Here is a 15,278-nt window from a genome sequence, read left to right on the forward strand (position 1 = left end):
TAACTTTTCAGTATTTCTCATGTATTTAGAATGAATGATTAGTAACTGTTTTTGATTAATCTATGAGTATAGATATTTAGTATTGTCGTGCATTCAATTGGTTTAGGTTTACGTTGATCAGAACGATTAATTTGCTGGTTGCTATAATAATTTCTTATAGGACTGTTTTGATTAGTCGAATACAATAAAGCATGCAATTGCCCTTAGTTGAGTCACACAAGCAGGGACTGTTTGATAACCAGTGTCATGTGTTGAGTCACACAAGCAAGGACTTTTTGATAACCAGTGTCATTTGTTAGCAATTGTTGATGTCTATGGTGTAGCTCGTTAGTCAGTTTGTATTGATCTAAGATAGTTTTGTTAAGTTGCATGAGATTACTGTTAAGTTGCTTACTTGAATCCCGGGTGTGGTTTGTCTTTATTAATTGTTGAAAGTTATTATTTGCTTAATTATATTAAAAACCAAACTTATTTACTGGTGTGATCAGCACTATAATCGGCTACTTCATAAGTTTTCTGCATTTAGTTTAATATAGATTAATTACAAAGCTACTTAGGTTGTGTTTGTTTTTGCTTATAAGGTCTGCAAAGAGCCTATGTCTGCGGGCGCGCAGACATAAGCTCTTGAAGACTGCTTGTTCAAAAAAAAAGATCTGAAACTGCTTTTATTGTCTTAAAAAATAAGCTTTTTTCACCATCTTCACACTTCTTAACATCATACCAAGTACCAACACCCAACGTCCAACACCACCACCACCAGCCGTCCGCCACCACCATCACCATCCACCGTCCGCCGCCACCACCACCCACCACCACCTTCCGCCGCCACCACCACCTACCACCACCGTCAACCACCACCACCCACCGTGTGCCGCCACCACCACCGTCCACCACCACCACCCACCGTCTGCCGCCACCACCACCCATCGTCCACCACCACCAGCGTCAACCACTCACCACCGTTAACCACCCATCACCACCACCACCCCCGTCGGCAACAACTACCGTCCACTACCACCACCATCCACCACCACCACCCACCGTTCGTCGCCACCACCACTGCCACCACTATCCACCACCACCCGCCACCGCCACCACCCACCGTCCGTCGCCACCACCATCCACCACCACCCGCCACAACCATCCACCACCACCATAGTCCACCACCGTTCATCACCACCACCCATTGTCAGCCACCATCACCATCCACCACCACAACCGTCCATCACCACCACCCACGTTCACCGCCTACCACAATTGTCTACCACCACCCACTTCCATAGTTCGTACACCACTACCAATTATTTTAGCAGTCTACAAACGTTAGATGACTTTATCTACTATAATATATATGATAGGTAACTAATTTTCAGGTTATGCAGACGATTTCCAGTTTATAAAACAAACAGTATTATATTTTTAAATTGCAGACCTTCAGACCACATCTTCAGTTACAGACATTAAATCAGATGAAATCAGATTGCAAACATATTTTGTCTTCAAAAACAAACAACACCTTAGTGACACATTTTCCACAAACTCTCTGTGTTCGACACCCGCTTACCGCTATCTAATTAGTTGTAATCGGTTTATTTTTGAGTGAGTCTTCAACCTCACGTCAGACATATTTCATGAGAATGCGTTTGATTGTGATAAAAGAGGACTAAGTACTTGGATTGTAAAAAACGCAAGGTTGTCACTCGATAATCAGTTTAGTATAGTTAACCATAATTCCCTTCCAATAAATCCCGATTGCCTATGGCACCAAGACCTGATAGACAAGAACACGAATTATACTATACTAACAGTTACTAATCAAACTCACAATCACCATAGCAATACAATCATAAGATCAAAGTACTATCCCACAAATAATATAAACGATTCACAAGTATTCAATTGAAAACCTTACAATTCGGGAGAGAACACAAAAAGAACTAGCCACACATAGTTTGATTCATCATCATCACATCAATTTGAGTATGTATATGAATCACAAACACCAAACTAATAATTACAATCACCAAAATATTGTTCTTGACTCCAAATTTGTCTCTAGGGTGTTCTAGAATGATAGATAGGTGAAAAGTCACAAAAAAAGGAATGAAAACAAAGGTTTTCGGTAGTTACAGCTCCGCACCGTGGGCCATGGTGGCCTCCACGGTGCCCAGAACTCCAAATTTTTTATCAGTTGGACCGTGGCCTACGGTGGAGCTCTTTCTCATTTTCTTGATTTCTTCATATATTTCTCGTTTCAACTCCGTTTTCTTCACCGTTTTTGCCCACGTTCTCGTGATTTCATCATCTATCTCCTCATACCTGCAATTGTATGAGTAACCATAGTCAACTAATTCCACGAAATTAATTGGTTAAGCATATGCATTTATATCTTTTAGCTCACTTAACGGCTTTCCTACGGTTCACATGTCACCTAATAATATCTGAAACTGTCACATCCCTCCTCGGCGGAATCGCGAGGGGTGACGAATGTGGTTGTCAAAGCATATGATTATTGCAAACATAAACACACAAATTTCAGAGTTTACATCCCAAAATCAGCGTTTAAGTTTCAAAACATTTATTAAAATACATTGTTTCTAAGATTTTTCCCATATGACCCAAGACGTGGATTATACAAGTAAAATCCTCCAAAATGCGTATCCGACACTTGTGTGCATGTTATCCAATGATGATTTACACTTGAGTGATTGTGCTTTAAGTATCTGAAAAACATACTTTGAAATGTCAACGTAATGTTGGTGAGTTCACATATTTTAGCGTTTACAAGTTTGTAAAACTTCTTAGTATGTAAATGCGTCTAAGTATACGATAAGCAAAAACAAGTAACGATTGACCTATCGTAAGCTAGCAAAGAATACGATAAATATGAACTACATGAGGCATAACCAAACCAAGACACAGGTGTTTCGCCCCTCACTCGTACCTCACGAGCAACGAGTAGACACTATGCAATCATTCGACCATACGGATCTGTAGTTAGAGCAACTAACCATAACTGGGGGTTGTCAAACCCAATAGTACTATTCATAGAATCTCTGGCTAAAACATAGCTAATGGTTATAAATAAACGATATGAGGACTTTATGGATCCAAACGATAACTCATGTAAACATAAAGGTCGGATCTTGTTTCTTATTAACGTATAAAAAACGAGTATTTGTATGCTTTTCCCCAGTTTAAAAAAGGGGCCGTGAAACTCACTTGATTGATGAACGGACGTGCTGACAACAAAGTTCCAAAAAGAATCCAATCTACTCGTATCCCATGACACGTAGGAGTACCATAGAGTCCATATAATATGTGTTTCAACGTATTCGTTGATGCATGCAAGGATTCATCCAATTTGGTTAGTCTTGTTATGACTATGTTTATTGTTTAAATGTTTGACACGACGCCCAATCGACGACGTGTCTATGTGATTTTTGTAAGAGTATATATTCGTATAATGTGAATAAATATATTTGGTAAAATATATTTACTTTATCCTGTATATAATTAAAATATGTTCTCCCATTGTATTTCATGAGCTATAGTTACGATTTGTAGCACGTGTCATTAGTCATAACACATACAAATACACATACAAGTAATTCAACAATATGCACATTATGGAGGTTCAAAACCAGATATCTTAAGTTTCGGATATCCGAAACCGGATATCCGAACCTTTTGGATAGTGAAAATCACTATCCGAATCCGAATCTGAAACTTCGGGTATCCGAACTGCGGATATCCGAATATCCGAAAAAGAAATATAAAAAAAAACCTTGTTATACTAATAAAAAAGATATATCATCTTAAGAATTTAAGTTTCCAAATCCAACAAATCAAACATACAAAAACCAAATAACAAGTTTCTAAATCCAACAAACCAAACATACAACCAAATAACAAGTTTCTAAATCCAACAAACCAAACATTAAACAACCAAATAACACACAATGGATGGCGAAGGTGGACCTGTGACGATGATGGATGGCTACGGTGAACCTGTGATGGATGGCGAGTGGTGACGGTGGACATGTGACGATGGTATATGGTGACGGTGGATGGCGACGATGGATCTGTGAGGCTGTGACGATGGGGATGGTGGACCAACGAGGGAAAGATTGTAGATGTATGCAGGAGCAAGGAGGCGCCGCTATGAACTATGAAGGACCTCTGTGTTATAAGTTATGACTTGATATGTGATGTAGGGTTTCCTTATTGTGTATAATATAAAATAAAAGTAAAAAATATTAAAATTAAAAAACAGGATAATTTGGATAAATCTGATATTTCGGATATCCGAAAAATCTGAAAACTACTATCCGAATCCGAACCCGAATTTTCGAATATCCGGGATTCGGATATCCGAATTTTTGGATAGTTCGGATATGGATAATCGGATAATTTGGATACGAATTCGGATTCGTATAGTTTTGAACACCTCTAATGCACATGTTCACGTTTACTAATGTATATAGTATTACCAAAAGCACTATTGTTTATCATTAATATGTACAATATTTTCTATTCGTTACGTATCATATTTCTCTTTTAGCAAATTCATTATTTTTATTATAAATAACTTCTAAGGTTAAAGCTCCACTGAATTTATATTCCCCATAATCACTAACACATAAGAAAAATATACTCATTCTTTCACAACTAAATATATATTTACTTGGAATGTACCACTTATATTTATTTTTTGAACCTACATTTCAGAAAAATAAAACTAGTCTTTTTTGACCATCCATCCCTACAACATACCGAAAATGATCTAGCCATCCGGGTCAGTTTCAATGTTTGATTACCTCAGTAGAAAAAAAGGAAATCGTCTATGTAACATCCCGAGATTTTCAAGAATAATATTTAATATATTATTTATTTATGGCGTAATAGTTTACTCGGATTAATAGAGAAATAATAAAAGAATAAAATAACAAAGATGGAAGGATAAGTAGGCTATTAGGTGGAATTAATTATGGACCAAAAAAGGAAAGATGGGCCTTAGGTCCATGGGCTTAAGGGGGTATAAATACCCCTTAAAACCCTAATCTTTTCCATTTTCTATCAATCTCTACACCATAGCCTCCCTACACACTCTAAAACACACACATACACCACCCTTCACGGCCGCAAGCTAGAGAGAAATCCAAGAACGAAACCAAGCCTAGATCTTGTTTGATCTTTGATATACAAGCAAGATACAAGATTATTGTTCATACCTGAAGCTAATCGTAGCCTAAAAACGCGTAAAGGTATGTCCTTTATCCTTAAAGGTTACACTTTTATGAACGGTTTACCATGAAACTTAACCCTATAGTAGATCGGATCTAGATATATCATAAAGTTACAAACCTGATGTGCAAAATGAACTTAACGAACTCGTGGATATATACGGCTCATAAAGAAACCCTAGATCTAACCTTTGAATGTTTCAAACCCATAAAGGTCCAAGCTTTATGGATAACCAGGTTAAGTCTTAGCCGAACACGGTTAAGGAAACATTTATGGGATGATATAGGGCCATAATAAAGTATTAAAGTCGCGAAAAACGTCCCTAAAGGACCAAACTGTTACAACCCATTTGATTACAATTCAGCTCATTCGAATACATTACTAAATTCGAATACAATGTGCTAATTTGAATGCATGGGTAATTCGATTACAATATGGACTCGCATACAACTCTTAAACTCGATTACATAAACAGATTCGCATACATTGGCCATTATCGCATACATTGAACAAACTCGATTACAATCCCTTATTCGAATACATACTTACATTCGATTACCATATAGAGACTCGCTTACATGATTACGATTACACTAGTATACAATATAACTCAAATACATTGTACCTACTCGATTACAATACTTGGTTCGAATACATTGATTAGACTCGAATACTCTATGCACGTTCGAATGCATTGAATAAACTCGAATACATGGATGGTCTTGAATACAAGGTGGTTCGCATACATATATACATTTATTCAAATGCATGATAGTTCGCATACATATATATATTCAGATGCATGATGGTTCGCATACATATATATATATGCATTCGAATGCATGATGGTTTGCTTACATATATACATACATTCGAATAGTCACAGTGTATTCGATTGCACCATGTATTAGAACATACCGAGTCTGCATAAGAGATTGTATTCTAATTGACTTGTAAAGAAAGAAAGAACGGAAGACTCTCCAAGTGTATTCTATTTGAACATAAGGGTATTATAATACATTAGTGTTTGAGGGTAAAAATATATTCTAAGTAAAATGTAATCTAATACAAGGCTATGCCTTATAAAGCCATTAGAATAGACCAGACTTAGCCATTTTATGCTGAAATATGAATAATATGATTAGGACAAGTATTGATATGCGTGATTAATATACAGTTAGCAGAGCTCAGAAAGGAATAACAGTGAACAGAGAACATAACAGGATCCAGGTGAGTTTCTAGCCCCATTTCGTTGTTATGTTTTCGGGGTTGTATGCATACTCGATGTGATAGTTAATACACTTACCTTAAATGGTAAGTGTATGCCATAGATGATTTATGTGATAAATATTATATTGAGATTATGGATGAATGCTTGTCGGTGCGTGAATGATATTTGGATATTGCACGTATTGCCAATGAATGTGATTATAGTTGTATGTATGGTATATGGAAGCAAGTGTATGAACGGTATGCGGGTTCTAGGTATGATATAGTAAGTTAGGATGGAAAATCCCTCTAACTTCTATTGGATATAGACCCGGAAAATGATAGTGTAGATAAGATCTGTGAATCTTATTAGTGTTCCTTAAATGGATATTAAATAATAAAGTTTATGCTCCATAAATGGATATTAAATAATAACGTATATAGTGTTCCTTCTATGGATAATATGCAGCGTTCCTTCTATGGATAATATATAGAGTTCCTTCTATAGATAATGTATAGTGTTCCTTCTATGGATAGTATATAGAGTTCCTTCTATGGATAATGTATAGTGTTCCTTCCATGGATAATATATGGAGTGTTCCTTCTATGGATAATATATATATATATATATATACATATATATATATATGTGGTTCCTTCTATTGAGAATATATAGTATAGGCAATAGTAATAGTTCTTTTAATAGATATTACGTGACGTTCCTCTTATGGATATTTACACAAGGTTAGGGTATTGATACGTGTCTTCGGATAAGTGAAGGAATGTATGAGAATGTAATGTATGTTGCCTAATTAGCTAGAAATCACTCAGCGTAGCTGACTTTTAGTATGCACGGAGGTAAGTAGAATGAAACGGCTGACTTGAGAGAGGGACACATGGCATGGACTTAAAAGACTGGCATCGGAAGAAGAAGTGATATGATGTTCTATGTTATGTAAAGACAAGATTTGAAAAGAATTGTAATGAATGATTGATGTTTTATGTTTCGCGAAATGTTTTAATTAACTCTGATTTTTAAGAACTGTGTTTATGAGTAAATCCGAAGTCCAACGTGAGGCACCCGTAGCGGGGCCTTACAGTCTAGTCATTCGAAATATCTAAGAGTCGCCGAAACTTTCACATATCTAAATTTATTTTATTATTTTTATATATTTTCTTTTTTTTTTGAACGACCAACTAAGTAACGCCGGGTACTCCGTACGCAGCCCCCATTGGCTAAAGGTAGCCCGAGCCGGCCACTAGTCCGGACGGACGGAGCCCCTAGTGGTCCACCTATTGAGGGATTCACCGGATAAAACCCGACCCCCACGCCCGTCAAATGGCACGACAGCGAGGATCCGGTAAAACCGGGTGAGATCAGGACTCGAACCCTAGCTAGCCAGGGTCATCCCTCATATCTCTCATATAAATTGGTGATAGTGAGGTTTGAACCCCCTACCTCTCACTAATAAAGTGAGTGCTCTACCATTGAGCCACATCCAATTTATATATATATATATATATATATGATTAGGTTCATTTCAGAAGTGATTTTATAGAGAGAAGTGGCAGAAGTGATCTCAATCATTAGTTTATTAATCAATGGTTGAAAATTTATTGCATTAATTATAATTAATAAAACTTGAAAGACTTTGAAATTAATAATAATAGGGTAGTTTAGGTAGAATAAAATAATTCATCATTTAATTAATATCATATATCCCTAAATAAAAGCTCAATAATTTATGATTTGTAAGTTACAATTTATTTATTTTATTATATGTTAGTGTAAGATTTGATTTTGCTCTTTTTTCACCAATAAAAAGTTTTTAGTTTATAACATTTAAGCAAAATAGTATTTTCATCATTAATTATTATTTTGAAAAAAAAAATGAAGATGTGTAAGACAGAAAAAAATGTGTACAAATAAACTAGAAATGTGTAGGAAAAGAAATGAGATGTGTATGAGAAAAATAAAGATGTGTAGGAAAAAAATTAAGTTGCGTATGGGAAATTTAGAAATGTGTAGGGGAAAAAATAAAGATGTGTATGAGAAAATTAAAAATGTGTAGGACAAGTTTCAATATGCGTGGGAATAAATTAAATACGCGTAGGAAAAATTGAAGACGTGTATTACGAAAGAAAAACGTGTTCGGCGAAATTGTAGATGTGTAGGAAAAAAATATATTGTGTATACGAAAGTTAAATATGTGTAGAATAAAAAGTAAGATATGTATGAGAAAATTAAAGACGTGTAAGAAGAAATTAAATATGCGTAGGAAACATTTGAAGATGTGTAGGACGAAAAACATGCGTACGAAGAAATTGAAATGTGTAGGAAACATATTTAGATGTGTACGAAAAAACTAAAGATATGTAGGAAAAAAATTGTTGAGATGTAGAAAAATATTATAGTTGTGTAGGGTGAATTCAAGAGATAGAGTAAAAAATCATGAAGATTAATTTATTGTTTTATGGATTTAATGTGATTATATTAATTATATTAGTTAGAAATGTAACTTGTATTGGTTTAATTATATATATTAATTGGAGAGAGAATACATTTATATTACTTTAATAACCTTTTTATATATTTTAATGATTCAAGATTAAAAATTAAATAAGTGGTCCAGATTAACTTCTCGCACTTCTCGCTATAACTTTACTTCTTGCATTAACCATCCCCTATATATATATATATATATATATATATATTCTAATCGGTTGATCATAAAACAGTCTTGCATATTTATTCTTTTGTTTTGTTATGGAAGAATAAAATGGCAATATAAATATCTAGAATTGAATCTTGAATCTTGATATTTAGAAGATAAATAAAGTTAATAATTAGTTTTGAGTCTTGATAAAATTCAATACATGATGAATATATATATGAGTAAGCCAAAACACGTACAACAAGACTTCAATCCGTAAACTTGTTCTTGATCCACTTGAAGCTATCTTTGACAACAGATTTCATCTTAGTTCCGGTGGTGAACATGTTATACTCCGCAATTCTCTTCTTCCTCTTCATCTCTCCATCACTAGCAAGTGGACCATTGAGCGCGTACGATCTTGACCCATCATCTTTTTGGCCGAAACCATTAGCGTATGAAGACGGAAACGATTTGTTTTTTTCCATGCGCGCTAGCTCTTTCTCACTTGTTTACGTGCCTAGCTTTTACACACATATATACATCTTTCTTGTTTTGTTTTGTTGTGTTTTTATTAGCACAAACTCAACTCAACTTGTACACGCTAGCTAGTGTTAGGTTGATGTACTAGTTTGGTAACCATTTGTAGAGAGTGGTTACACAAAAGAAACTATGAATGGTGATTGGTATGGTGGGGGCATATATGTTTGCACGAAATAGTAATAAGATTAAAAAACAATGAAAGCAAAGGAAGAGCATCTGTTCACGCTAGTCATCATCTTATAGCCTCTCTCCGTCCAATCGTAAATGAACACATCTTCTCGTTCTAAATCTAAATAATTTACCAAAACAAAATGTCATTAGAGCGATGCAGCATGTCCTTCATGTTATTGTGACTGAGTTACCCAATTTGTATAGAGTAGTTGTGAGTAGAAAAGATGGAGAAACTTTCGTTAATTAGTAAAGTTGAAGATACACTTTTCATCCCATGTAATTTTATAATGTTTTCAGCACGTGTTCATTCCCTTTGCCTTCGACACATTTGGATCCCTAGCTCCCGAGGCGGTTCGCTTCTTGGAGCGAGTGCAGAAGGTGGTCACAGTGACTCGCAGAGCCCGAGGAACCAAGGATTTATATTTAGTAGGATAGGCTTTGCGATTCAAAAAGGGATAGCGGCGCAGCTTGTTGCTCGCTTACCATTATTCAGATGTAGCTCGCTTTGTATTATATAAAATATTAAAACTAAAAAAAAATGTTTATTTGAGAGTCGTTGCGAGTGGATGAGAATAAAATAATAGTAATAAAGGTCTAAAATTAAAAAAGTACTATTTAATACAAAATGAGTGGAAAAAATAGTATGTTTTTGTGTAATTATGTTAATGATTTTCTAAAATTTGTTTTGTAACCCGCATATACAATTCCTCATATATATTTATTTTTATTTATTTTTAATTAAATAATATATTTTTTTTCCACTCACTCTCACTTGAAAAGAATATAGGAAATAGATATAGATGGTGAATAGCTATTTACTTATTCTGTATTTCTGTCTGCGTATTCATTTCATATATCTATTAACCGGGTAAAATGCAAAAATTGATAATTTTTTTTACTTATAAATCGAAGATGATACGGGGGTTCCATTCCAACCCAGGCCCAATACTTCGTGTGAGTCCAAAACCGGTTTTAAACCCAAACCGAACCGGTTTGATCAATGGCTGGTCAAAATCAGTTTGACTCAAACAGGTTCGGTTTATAAACCGGTTTAGAAGCAACTTGGTCAAGTCGGTTCGGGCCGGTTTATAAACCGGTTTTACCGGTTTTAAACCTGTTTTTCTCAAACCGGTTCGGTTTTAAACCGGTTTCGTAGATTTTAAGGAGAACCGGTCCTGAAACTGACGGTTTAGGAACCGGTTTGGATGAAACCGGTTTTAAACCCAAACCGGTTCAGTTCAGTTCGGTTCGGTTTGCCTAAAACCGGTCCCAAACATTTTACACATCTCACACTATTCTTTTATTGGTCCAAATGTCCATTGGTGAGTATTTCCAAAATGCAGATCAAGTGGTCCACCTCCAATAACACTTATGGGCTATGGCCAGTAACCATTCATTTTATTTTGCATGATCCACTGAGCCCAAATACAGTTCAGGCCCAACTATAGCCTTCAGCCCAAACAAAGATCCAACAATTCTTTCTTTTCCGTTGAGCCCGTTCATCTTTCACAGGCCCAAATGCAATTCAAGATAGAATATTAGAATGGAATTGCAACTAAATTATCAATTTATCATTAAACATCGTATGATCTCAATAGACTTTCATCACGACAATGGCTTCATTTAGATGTTTATGATATTTACTATTTCTCTTAACAGATTTTTTATGCTTTTTCAGAACCTTAATTGGTTCTTGACCATATTAACATAATCCAAGGAAACAGCTTTGCCCATAACAAAGTTCAGTTACAACAAGACAGATAGTGTGCACTGTTTCTCCTATCGTTGTATTATTTCTAGGGGTGCAAACGAGCCGAGCCCGAGCTCGACTAGGCTCGAGCTCGGCTCGTTTAACTTACACAGAGCTCGAGCTCGAGCTCGGCTCGTTTCAAGCTCTATTTTCAAAGCTCGAGCTCGGCTCGTGAATGGATTCATTAGTGTACTTTTCTCTATTTCAATGAATTTCACAGAGGACATTTTGGTTTTCACTGTTCAACCTCATCGCCATCTTTCTTCAAGAAGCTAGATATGATAGATTACATTGATAATTTGTATGTAATGTGTCGTATTACATACATGCAATATACCGTATTACGTACATGTAATAAGTCAGATTACCACCTACATGTAATATGTGATATGTGTAGCCTGCATTACATATATGTAATATCAGTTACAAACAGTTTTATACCCCCCCCCCCCCATATTCCCATAAATGATAAAGTACAAAACTAATAAGAAATTACATGATTGGTTCATCCAGAAAGCATGATAAAATATTTTATTACAAAAGATATATGATTATGAATTAAAGAATAAAATATCTTTTATAAAAACAGGACAAAATATTTTATAACATATAAGAATTATAACTGGGCAGTTTTGAAGAATAAAAGTGTAAATATGGTTAAAATTTAAGAAATGTGTGATGTATGCATATATTTGCTAGCTAGAGGGATGCCCACATGACTCGGCGGAAAACACAACACTAACATAGACATCGGTGAAGTATCATATAGATTTTGAAAGGTTAATTACTTAATTAAAAAATTACAAAATAAAGTAAATGGGAAATCATATTAAATAAAATAAATACATAATTAATTTACTATTAGCATTCAAACATTATTAATGAATAAATAAATAAATCATTAGGCCTTTTCCCAATAAATAGTTATGTTTTTTTCCTAATAAAAAGCTATTCTTATCCTCAACTGTTATCATTCAAACATTAGATGGCTGTTATATTTGATGAATATGATGTAATATCATTTTCTTATTTAAAATTGAAAAAAAAACATGTTTTGATATGGTCTCATGATCACTTGTGAACACAAATGTACCATGTTGTTCCTATATATACACACCTTTGATTTAAAGGTATTCAACCTTCAAACTCATAGCTGTTGTTGACTGAACAAAAATAGTCAAAATGATTACAACAAACCCAAAAGGTCAACTACTGGGGATTGTTTCTGTGTTTGCTTTGTTCATAATATCCAACGGAAGAACAACGTTGGACACAAACAACCAGAAGATCAGAGCCGTTAGTCTTGGAGGCTGGCTAGTCACTGAAGGCTGGATAAAACCTTCCCTCTTTGATGACATCCCCCAACAAAGATTTCTTGGTTTGTTTTTTACTCAACTTGTGTGTTTTTTTTTACCAAAAGTATGTTTAACGGTGGCTTTTATGTGTCCGTTTAACATGTTTTCACATGTAAATTGGGTCCGCAATTTCTGACATGACATGAAAATAATCTTGTCATGGGTTGACAACATTAAAGTATCATTTTACAACATTAAAAAATTGTTTATATATTACTATTTGAATAATCATGACACGAAAATAATCATGTCATGTATTATATTTTTTATTTATTTTTTAAGTTCTTTTTTCAACATGTATGTCACACGGACAAATAGCCTAGTTCATTTATAAAACGAGTTGTGTTCATGTTGAACTGTTTAATTAAATGGGTGTTGTCCACCTGTGCTACCTGGTTATTTAAACAAGTCGACTAGCAAACCTCTTAAACCAATATTTTACAACCCATCAACCTGATTAACACGTTTAGAGATTGATTATTACCCGTCAACTATTTAAGACGTTTAGATAAATGGGTTAGCGGGCCATTGTTCAGATTACATGATTTTAAATTTTGTGTGTTAGGGTTGATATTTTTTTTTAAAAATGATGATGGTGACTAGGATGGAGCTGGACTTCAGTTTAAATCGAAAAGGACCGGAAAATTTCTAGCCGCAGAGCATGGTGGAGGTACAATCATCGTTGCAAATCATTCATCGGCGGCTTCCCCCGGGTGGGAAACTTTTCGGGTAATGCTGTTGTCAAAATTAAAGAAGTTGTGAAAATGCAGTTAAGTTAAATAGTTGGTTTGATTTGTGTTGTGTTGTGTTGTACAGTTGTGGAGGATCAATGAGACCAGCTTTCACATACGCGTGTTTAACAAACAGTTTCTAGGACTTGACTCAACAGGGATCAAGTTGGTTGCTATTTCAAATGATTATCAAACATCTGGTATATTCAACATTATTAGAAAACCCGATGATCTGAATCGCGTAAGGATTAGAGAGCCCCAAACGGGTATTTCGTGCAGGTTCGTAGTTTGTCACCATGTTGTGTTTCTTGACTAGTGATTGTTACAACTGAGACTTGTTTTCGTGTGGTTTGTATAGGCAAAAACAGAAGATCTTGTGACTGCTGATTCAAAAGGAGACGGGCAATGGGGTGATGATGATCCTTCGGTCTTTGAGATGACGATCGTCCAAAGATTGCAAGGAGACTACCAAGTGACTAACGGTTACGGTCCTTTAAAAGCATTAAAAGTCATGAAAGTATGATTTTTTTTCATAGAGGTGTTGAGTAATAGACTAGATGGTATGTAATATGTATAAAGCCTCACCCTTTATTTTGTGGTTCCATTCAGCATCACTGGGATACATTCATAGTAGAAAATGATTTCCGCTTCATTGCAAGGAGCGGATTAAATGGCGTGAGAATTCCGGTAGGATGGTGGACTACGAGTGATCCAACATCGCCGAAGCCTTTTGTAGGAGGATCTTTGCAATACCTTGATAAGGCCTTCTTATGGGCAGAGTATGCATATGTTCTTTTGTTTCAAGCATATATATGTTTCTTGATGAAAGCATTAATATAACTTTGTAATCTACCATTTTTGTGCACAGGAAATATAACTTGAAGGTGATAGCGGTACTAGGGACGGTTATATTGAGTGGGGAGAAACGGATGAAACTATACAAGAAACAATTCGTGTCATTGAGTTCTTTACTGCTAGGTACGCAAACAATACAAGCTCATACGCGGTTGAGCTCATGAACGAGCCTTTTGCACCAGAGGTGCCACTAAACAAACTGACCAAATACTATGAAGCTGGCTATAAAGTTGTACGAAAGCATGCTCCCAATGTCTTTGTGGTTCTGTCAAACCGACTTAACTATAGTGATTCTAAATAACTCTTTCCTATTGCGAGTGGAATGAAGAATGTGGTTATTGATGTTCATTATTACAATCTATTTAACGACATTTTCGATGATATGACTGTTGAACAAAACATCGATTTCATCAAATTGAACCGTTCCAACGAGCTACAAGCTATCACAACATCAGATGGACCACTAACTTTCGTAGGAGAATGGGTGGCCGAGTGGAAAGTAAAAGGAGTTACTAAAAAAGATTACCAAAGGTTTGCGAAGGCTCAACAAGTATTCGGGCATGCAAGCTTCGGGTGGGCTTATTGGGCACTAAAGAATGCGGAAAAACATTGGAGTATGGAATGGATGATAAAACATGGTTATATAAACCTTTAGAAATGTAACCAAATTTTCATGAATACAAAATATGATAAGATTTTCATGAATACAAAGTACGAACAAATCAACTGAAACAACAAAATATTCAGCTTTACTTAATTCTGT

At 35.3% G+C, this 15,278-nt stretch overlaps 1 pseudogene; it reads left to right on the forward strand.

Annotated features, from left to right (window-relative positions):
• The first annotated feature begins 12,655 nt into the window (after nt 1–12,655).
• LOC143547436 (putative glucan 1,3-beta-glucosidase A) lies at nt 12,656–15,170 on the forward strand (annotated as a pseudogene).
• Nucleotides 15,171–15,278: the final 108 nt, after the last annotated feature.

This window comes from Bidens hawaiensis, unplaced genomic scaffold (assembly GCF_021521415.1).
Source record: "Bidens hawaiensis isolate Kalapana, Puna unplaced genomic scaffold, B.hawaiensis_p1.1 tig00014720_1, whole genome shotgun sequence".
Classification (NCBI taxonomy): Eukaryota; Viridiplantae; Streptophyta; class Magnoliopsida; order Asterales; family Asteraceae; genus Bidens; species Bidens hawaiensis.